The following is a 9,413-nucleotide window of genomic DNA, read 5'->3' as shown; positions in this document are numbered from 1 at the left end:
TTTTCCTCCCCGTTCTGTCAGTTTTTGCTTCATGAATTTTGAGGCTCTTACATTAGAGATGCATGCACTTTTAATTGCTATATTATTATGAAATGTCTCTAGTAATATGTCTTATCTTAATGTCTATTTTGTCTGATATTAATACAGCCACCCCAGCTCTTTTATGGCCAGATGTTTGTGTGTGTACCTTTTTCTGTCCATTTTCTTTCATCTATTTGTGTCTGTGAATCTAAGGTTTAGACAGTATAGCGTTGAATCTTGATTAAAAAAAATTTTTTTTTGTAGTACAGTCTGAAAACATCTGCCTTTTTAAAAAAATATTTATTTATTTATTTGGCTGAGTCAGGTCTTAGTTGCGGCATGTGGGACCTTTAGGTGCGGCATGTGGGACCTTTAGTTGCGGCATGTGGGATCTAGTTCCCTGACCAGGGATCGAACCCAGGCCCCCTGCATTGGGAGTGTGGAGTCTTAGCCACTGGACCACCAGGGAAGTCCCTGAAAGCATCTGCCTTTTGATTGGGGTGTTTAGACCCAAATTCACATTTAATGTAATTATTGACATATTTAGTATCTATCAACCTAATTCGCTGATTCTCCTACACCAATTGGGTGTACCAAATTCAATTCGATCCTGATATGAACCACCTGGAGTCACAGACCCACAGGTGAAGCGGACTCCATCCCATGAGGCTGCCCCCACTTCAGACACCAGTTGCAAGTTCTGGGTCCCCAGGCTGCCCTCACTTCTACCTGACTTAGCTACACGTTCAGAGGTTCCCACAACCCCTGTCTCAGGTTCAGTAATTCACGAGAATGACTCACAGTACTCAAAAAAGCACAATACTCAGGATTACAGTTATACTACAGAGGTTGCAACTCAGGAACAGCCAGATGGAAGGATGCACAGGGCAACACACAAGAAGAGTGGGGATGGGGGTGCAGAGCTTCACGCCTCCTCTGGGTGCACCGTCCTCCAGGCACATCGATGTGTTCACCAGCCCGGAAGCTCCCAAACCCTGCCGTCTGGGCTTTTTAGATGGTGTTCCATTACCTAGGCGTGGTTGATTAAATCATTGGCCATCAGTGATTGAACTCAATCTGCGGCCCTTTTCCCCTCCCTGGAGGTTGTGGGGAGGCGGCTGGAAGTTCCAACCCTCTGATCACGCGGTTGGTTCCTCGGGCATCCGGCCCCCATCCTGGAGCTGTCCAGGGCACCGCCCCATCAAGAGCCACCTCATTAGCATAAACTCAGATCTGGCCCCAGAGAGCTTATTATGAATAACAAAAGGCACTCTTAACACTCAGGAAATTCCGAGGGGTTTAGGAGCTCTGTGCCAGGAACCAGGGACACAAAACAAGTATGTGTTTTAGTATTCTACAATTAGGTTTACATTTTTAATTTTGCTATTTATTTTCTATATTTTCCTGAATTTTTTCTTCTTCAGTTCCTCCCTTATTAACTTCTTTTATGTTAAATAAATATTCTTTTAGTGCACCACTTTAATTTCTCTGTTGATTTTTTTAAACTAGATGTTTAGTTATTTTCTCAGTGGTTGCCCTGGGGATTACATATGCATCTTATCAACATCTCCTTCTGATTAATACGGACTTAATTCCATAAAACTTATAACTCCATCTTGCCCCATTTTTTTGTGTTATTATTGTCATATGTGTTACATCTATATACGTCATAAATACAGTGGGAAAATTATTTATTATATTAAAAAATAGTGTTATACTTACTTAGTTATACAATCTTATGTCTTTTAAAGAAGTTAAGAAATCAAAATATATTTACACAGTCTTTTACCTTAATACACACATTTACCGTCCCAGTGCTTTTCATTTATTTCTATAGATTCGAGTTACCATCTTTTGTCATTTCTTCTCACCCTGAAGGACTTCTTTTAGTATTTATTGTTAAGACAGGTCTGCTAGCAGTGCTTTTCCTAAGGCTTTTTAAACCTGGCAGTGTTTTTATTGCACCTTCATTTTTTATTGTTTTGCTGGATATAGGATTCTGGGTTGATTTCTTCTCCTTTTACCACTTTGAACACGTCCTTCCGCTGGCTTCCCTTGTTTCTGTTAAGCAGTGAGCCATCATCCTGCTGTTCCTCCTGTAAATGCAAGAGTTGTTCTTCTCTTGCTGCTTTCATATCTTTTTTAAAGATTTTTAAAAAACAATTAGACATTGGATTTTATTTTATTTTATTTTATTTTTTGGCCACACCGCACAGCATGTGGCATCTTAGTTCCCTGACCAGGGACCCAACCTGTGCCCCCTGCAGTAGAAGCTCAGAGTCTTAACCACTGGACCGCCAGGGAACTCCCTGCTTTCCTATTTTTCTCTTTGTGTTTGATTTAACCTTGTGGCCACCACAGGATGGCCGGTGCAAGCAGTAGACCCGTCCTCGCATCCTTCCTTCGTTCAAGACCCAAGTCCCAGCGGACAGCGCCAAACGGCCCATCCTTGGCTGATCCAAGGGATGAAGAGGGGTCCAGCCAGAAGACCCTCCAGATACCTTCAGCCTCTGAGGTGGGATCTTCTGCACCCGGGACCACATTGCGCAGGGGAGGGACAAGTCTCCAAAGAGAAGTTGGTGTGTGCTTGGAAAGGGACAAGCAAAGCTTTGTCCCTTCCCGCTGCACGGGCAGGAGTTAAGGAAGGTGACAACTTATAGGGAAGATCTGCGCCCAGGGATAGAATCGGTAGAAGGACATTTAGGCAGAGTGGTCAGTGGGAGCAAAAGCTTGGAGACTTGAGGGTGTGCGAGCAGCACGTGCTCCTGTCCGTCTGGGAGCAGGAACTGGTGACGCCGCCGGTGTTGGCTTGGATGTGTTCGCGGTCCAAGTCATAGTAATACTGTCATTTTGCTGACGCTCCCTTGCAAAGCCGGGGCACCCCGCCCATTGTCTGATTGCCTCAAGCCCTGACTCAGAGCCTCAGCCAAGGCCGGCCCTGACTCCCCAGTGCCCCTCTTCTCCAGGCCTCAGTCTCCCCATCTACCGACGCCAGGGCCCGCTCACCGCCGCAGGGCTGCTGAGGCGGGAGCGTGGGAAAGCACTTGTCATTGTGCCAGCCCTGGCCCTTGCGTGCTCGCCACACTCTGACTCCCAAACAATGCCAGCCTCTGAGCAGAGCCATGGGTGGGCCGTAACCATGGCGAGGGCCCTGCCAGGCAGCAGAGCCAACTGCCCGTCCGGGGTCAGCCAGGCCTGTGGCCCTGGTTACCGCTTTGTCCCGCAGGCTGGAACTGGTCCCGGCTAGCAGGCTCTGAATGGCTGGCTGTCAGGGAGGGCAATGCTTACTGCAGGGAACGAAGCTCTTGGCTGGAGAGAGGGTTGGGCTTGAGGTGAGGGTAGCTGAGCTGCCTCCAGGGTCCTGAGACCACAGCCAGGTTCGGGTCGGAGCACGGCCGGGTCACCGTGCTGCGGGCAGTGCCTTCCCACAGGCCCCAGGAACACCTCCACCCCTCCCCCGCCGCCACCCTCTGTGCTGCCCCCTCCACAGCCGCAGAGCCTGGTGCCCCCGGAAGGAGGCTGCCCCCTTCTCCAAATTCCGGGATGTGCCAGGCAGCTGGCCAGAGTACGCAGGGTCCCCTCCAGCCTTCCCCTGGGCGCCCTCACAGCCTGGACGCGCCACGGCCACTGGCTCTGCCCGCTTCCCACTACCTGCCTGTCCCAGTGGCTCCCCTCTCAGCCTGGCAGGCGCTGGGCATGAGTGTGTGTCCTCTTCCAGGGCCCAGAGAGATCAACTCCTCTCCAGCTGTGGGGGTCAGAGTCGCCCTTCCCAAACTGTGGTTACAAAACCCACGTTTGCAAACTCGAGACCTCATTTTTAAAAAAAGGAGTAAGGAGAAAAGCAATACAAATAGCATTGAATATATATATATATTTTTTTCCCAACCACGCCCACACAAATATCTAAAAGACTCTGGGACCAGATTGCCTGGGTTCAAATCCCAGCTCTGCCAAGGACATGCTGTGTGACCTCAGGCAGATGTCTTCCCCTCTCTGTGTCTGAGATCCCTCATCTGTAAAAATCAACAACGGGACCAACCTCATAGGGCTCTTGTGAAGATAAGAGAGGTCAACCTCTAAGCGTTTAGAAAGAACATCTGCTCTGCTGAGTCCCTGGAGGCCTGGCCCCATGACCCAACCTGCACAGTTCTCATATTTTTCATGAGTGAGCCCCCTCTCAGCAAGGTCAGCCCCCGGAGCTGGGCTTCCTTTAACCCCTGAAATCATCACTAAGACCCCAAGTGGGGAGGGGCAGTGAACAGAGAGGGAAAGAGTGGGGGGGCTGGGAGTGTGGCCCAGACTCTGGAGGGGAGCTGCCCCTCCCCCAGGGAACAGGACATAACTGTCAGAGGTGCTCCCCACCCCCCCAAGCTGGGCATGGGACCCTGCCCCACTGGAGGGGCCTCAGAGGAGGGGGGAGGGAGGGCAGGGAGGGCCTCAGGGGGAGGGTTGGGGGGTGTCCCTTGCCTGTCCCAGTTTATCTGCTCCCAGCTGTTCTCTCCTCTACTAGGAGCCTTCTCAGCCCCCCACCCAGGTGCTCTGGGCTGCTTTGCCCCTCCTGGGGAGGAGGGCTGGGACCCAGGCCCTGCCGGAGGGCCAGGGAGGTCTGGGGAGGGGACTTTCCTCCCATCTGGTCTCCCTGCCCACGGGCACCGAAAATGGGGCTGGGGGGTGAGGGCTGCAGCACAGTGAGGCCAGCAGGACCCCCATCTGCAAAACAGAGGCATTGACCCCCAACCAAAACCTAGGCCACAACCCAGACGGGAGGCTGAGCCCCCTTCTCCGTAGGACCCCACCCGCCACGGGCCTCCCAGGCCTGGACAAGCCATGCCCCCAGGACTTGCCGGGCTGCCTGCCAGAGTGGACTCTCCCAGGGTCAGGCACCCACACCAGCGCCTCCTCAACCTCCCACAGGAGAACCAGTGGACCCGGAAGACAGGGCTGTGGGCTCAATGCCCGCTTGAGGAGCCCCACCTCCTACGAGTCAGCTGACGTCCATGGGGTGCCCTTCAAGGAAGGGCTGCTGCTCACAGGGCTGGGGTGGGGGCTTGACCTTGCCTGGGACCCTCACCCAGTGGGCTGGAGCCGAGGGCCTCTTGGTGCTGGAAAGACAGCTCCAGCCGGCGGGGTGGGGAGGGGGTAAGCACGGGAGGGACACGCCCCTTACCCAAGGCTGTGATACACGGGGACTGAGGGGGTGAGGGGCCCCAGCCAGGGTGGGGAGGGGAGCTGCGACAAACAACAGGTCTGACCACAGCCTCTCACTAGTGTTAATACCTTGCCCTGCTTCGCCGCTCTCCGCGGGCCAAGTGTCCTCTGCCCAGCAGCCCTCGGACCCCCACAGGCATACAGGGATGGGTGGTTACCCCATTTTGCAGAAGACAAAACTGAGGCTTCAAAAGAGAAGAGCCCTAAACAAGCAGTGAACTTTAGTTAAGGATGATCGTGCTGAAGTATCCGGGTGAAGGGCTGATGTCACCCTTACTTTGAAATGTATGCGAATCCAGGTCGGATCCATATGCGATGGAGCCATGGAACAAAACGTTAACCGTTGATTCCAGATAGTGGGTACTTGGGTGTTTGCCGAAAATTACTTCTGCTTTTCCACGTGTTTGAACATTTTCACAACAAAATGTTGGGGGGAGTTAAAAATGAATATTTAAGACGGGTGCTCCAGCCTCCTACAGCCCAGCAGGTCCGGGTCTCCTGCAACCAGGTTTCCCAAATCCTTCCAGAGACGGTCAGTGCATGTTGAGCATCTACATAGCTATTCTTTTTGTTCCACTGATGTAGCAGACCTTGCCACATGTGGGCTGCTCGCCTCACTGCTGCCGCCAGCAGCCCTGTGGGACCCTCACACCGTAGGCGAGTCCCCGCGTGGGACCTCTGGCCACAGAGGCCTGCAGGGCCCCCAGTGACAGGCAGCACCCACACAACTGGGACCGACGAGTCACTTCCCTCCTCCCGGGAGCTGCCCTGGGGGTCCAAGGTGGTGACAGCTTTTGCCACTCAAGCCCCGCTTCTGCCCTAAGCAGAGAGGAACCGCACTGGGGGTGTCACTGTAGCCCCCTAAGCATATTGCCCTGGTGGCACCCCCAGCCCTCCTGGGTCAGGCTGAGACACACTTGGAGCTCCGTGTCAGCCTCTCCCGGCGGCCCCCGCGCTCATGGTGGCCATAAAGGAGCCGTGGCAGCCACTCCTCAGGCAGAAGCAGGAGTCAGGTGAGCCGAGGTACAGGAATTCTGCGGTATGGTGTGGGAGGGGCCCTCAGCTGTGCCAGGCCAGGCTGGAGACATCCACGGGCCCTGGCAGGGAGCAGCTCTGGCCCGACCCTGTTCTCCTCCATGGGAGGGCCAGGGGTCACGTTGACCGCACCCTGCTGCACTTGTCAGGCCCCACCCACTATGCAGAATTGGAAACTGAGGCTCAGGGAAATTGTAATTTGATCAAGTCCATCATTCAGCCCAGGGCCAGGGCCTGGGTTCTGCAGTCAATAGGACGGGGAGGGCCTGACCAGACCTGATTCTCCCTGTCTCAGCATCTGGCCTCGGGCCCAGGCTGTCATTCTGCAGGAACTCAAACCTTGAGCACAGGAATGCAGACCCCACCCTGCCCCGGCCCTGGAAGTGGGTCTCTGCAACCTGTAGCTGGGGTTGAGGCAAACCCGTGCCTGGCGCCCTCTGCTGGTCTGTCTGTTCCTCACGGGGTGGAGAGGCCTTAAGAATGTGCGGAGGGAGGGCAGGAAGGCAGCTCCCTGCCCAGGGTGACCTGTAACCCCGTCCTGATGGGACGAGACAGGGCAAAAGTGTTGAACTAGTCACCCCCAGGGCAGCTCGGAGGTTGATACCTTGTTTAGTAAACATAGTGGCCAGTATTTAGAAACAGAGGTTATCGGACAGCAACTTAACTTCAGGTTTTTTTAAATCAGAATATCTGCCCGCTCCGGACCCACGTTTTCCTGTGCGTAATTGGAAGGAGCTGAAGACGATGGGGTAAGTCCTTTCCTATTAGCCACAGGCCCCACCAGTCCCTATTGCCCTATCTGCCTCATTTAGTCACGTGGCCCGGTGGGCATTTGAACTCTCTCCTTGACCATCAGAGAGCCTGGCTCCTTTGGCCAGTTGGTGGTGTTGGAAGCCTGTAGACCTAACTTTCCAAGGCCCAAGCCTTCTCACCAAGGCAGCTGTGTCTCCTCAGACAGGCCCAGCCCAGTGGATCTGCCCCTCACACACACCACCCAGAGAACCGAGGGGAGGACAGGTCCTCTGAGAGATTTTATTTGGCTTGCCAGGAGCAGGGGCTGCCTGGGTTCACCTCTTACAGCTCCTTTAGCTGGAACACAGCACCCTGCTGATGTCCTTGGATCTCTGTAGGGTGTCAAGGAATGTGTGGGCTCCTTCCGAGGGGCCTCTGCCATGGCACAGGGGAGGGACGGGAATGCATGGGGGGAGGAGGAGAATTTGCTTCCAGTCAGCAGGGAAATGGGCTACTATGGTAGTGAGCTGCCTTCCCCTAGAAGGGTTCAAGCAGGATGTGGTTCCATTAATTTAATAGATATTTATTGGTGCCTCCAGTGTGCCAGGCTCTGTTCCAGGCATGAGAAATCCAATGGTGAGCACATAGGCCGGCCGGCCCATGTCCAGGAGCTGACTGTCCAGCTGGCAAACCTGTGAGCAGGTAGATCTGTGAACCAGAATTTGCTGCTTGGGAGCAAATGCAACAGCGATGGAGAATACATTCAGCCAGATGCTAGAGGTCCCTCTGAGGAGGCAGCATCTAGAAGAGAGGCCTGAGTAATGAGAAGGAGCTGGCCAGGCTGAGCGCTGGGGAAGAGTGTCTGGGGAGGTGCCAGTGCAAAGGCCCTGGGGCAGAGACGGCTCGGTGTGTTCCAGGATTGGAAGGAGGTGGACAAACGGGGAGAGATGGAGCCGGAGGTGTGAGGCCTTCGGGCGTGGAGGGGAGGGGTTGGGTTTGTTCTCATCTCCCAAGTGTGGGGACCACCTTAAACAAGACGGGAGCCTGCAATAGAGGCCTTATCGGTCCACAGCCCCTGTTGGGAGGGCCATCTCTAACTTGTTCAAGGCTCTAAGTGGTTTTGTCCATGTCAATCATTCATTTATTCACTTACTCGTTCAGCAAACATTTCCAGAGCTAGATGTGATCTGGAGCAGCTGGGGCCGGGGGGCTGGAGTGAGACCTGCTCCCCGACCTCCAGAAGAGGCAGTGTGATGAGGGCAGGAGGTAGGGGGAAGCAGAGGTCAAGGAGGGCTTCCCAGAGGAGGTGTCCTCTGAGCCGAGGGAGGAGCCGATGGTTCTGTCCAAGGGGCTGTGGTGCTGAGATGGGGCACAGTTACAGATGGGCACCTCCACTGTGTGCTGAGAGCAGTGGGGTCACGGAAGGGTTACCACATGGTGCATAGCCCCTGCAGCAGGACCTTCTGAGACCATAGCTGCCTGCACCCCATTTCGTAGCTGGGGAGACTGAGGCTCAAGGACGCAGTGGGTCTGCGGCCCCTGAGGTCTGATTTGCCCCACAGAAGGGCTGATTCGAAGCTGAGTCAGCTCAGGGCCAACGCCGAGGGATGGTGTGTGTGTGTGTGTGTGTGTGTGTGTGTGTGTGTGTGTGTGTGTGTGTGTGCGCGCGCGCTTGAAGCCTGTCAGATCTGGATATTTGAGCTCCATCCCTCATCTGCTGAGCACCCTAGGCAAGTCACTTAACCTCTCTAAGCCTGTTTCACATCTGTAAAAGAAGCGTGGCTCTCCATACCTGGCCAAGTTCTTGGGAGATGGTGCTGACCTGGCCCTTGGGTGGAGCCCAGCAAAATTCGGAGTCAGCGTGTCTGCCTCTGAGCCCAGGCTGTCCCCAGGCTCAGCAGCAGCCGCCCCAAACTGAAGAAGATAAAACCTGGCGTATTCTGTCCTTCCCCCTTCCCACCTTGCATTGCTACTGGGGTGGCAGAGTTTCACCAGGAGGGGAGCCTTGGGTCTGCAGGGAGACCGGGCCCGGAGAGGGTGCGCAGCCAGCTCAGGTCGCAAAGCAGGGGGCCTGCACCACGAGCAGGGAAGCCCCGTCGGTGGCCTCGGAGTCCCCAGGAGCAGGAGAAGCCTCGCCCCTTCCCTGCCACCCCAGTCCTTCCCAGGGCCTGGCTGGCTACGCATCCACCAGCCCACCAGCCCCCAGCCCCTCCCGGCTGACACAAAAGGCCAGGCCTCCTGCAGGAGGGGGCGGGAAGGGGCTCCTGGGCCAGCTGGGCCACGGACACAGACCGGGAAGTGAGCGGAGACAGGAAGGAAGCCGCACTGCTGGAGTCTGGGGCCACCATTGTCTCACCTGGGGGCGGGGGCACCGCCGGCTCCCCTCTGCCCTGCTCAGCTGCCGCCCACTCTGGATG

General features: G+C 55.0%; 1 long non-coding RNA gene across 1 annotated transcript; it reads left to right on the top strand.

Annotated features, from left to right (window-relative positions):
* Positions 1-316: 316 nt before the first annotated feature.
* On the top strand, positions 317-8,984 carry LOC309614009. Its single transcript, XR_014235978.1, has 4 exons — positions 317-1,358; positions 2,383-2,536; positions 6,950-7,013; positions 7,596-8,984. It is a non-coding gene; the product is annotated as an uncharacterized lncRNA (long non-coding RNA).
* The last annotated feature ends 429 nt before the right edge of the window (positions 8,985-9,413 follow it).

Source organism: Balaenoptera borealis, assembly GCF_965194805.1.
Source record: "Balaenoptera borealis genome assembly, chromosome: 16".
Classification (NCBI taxonomy): domain Eukaryota; kingdom Metazoa; phylum Chordata; class Mammalia; order Artiodactyla; family Balaenopteridae; genus Balaenoptera; species Balaenoptera borealis.
This window is presented reverse-complemented; position numbering and strand designations above follow the sequence as displayed.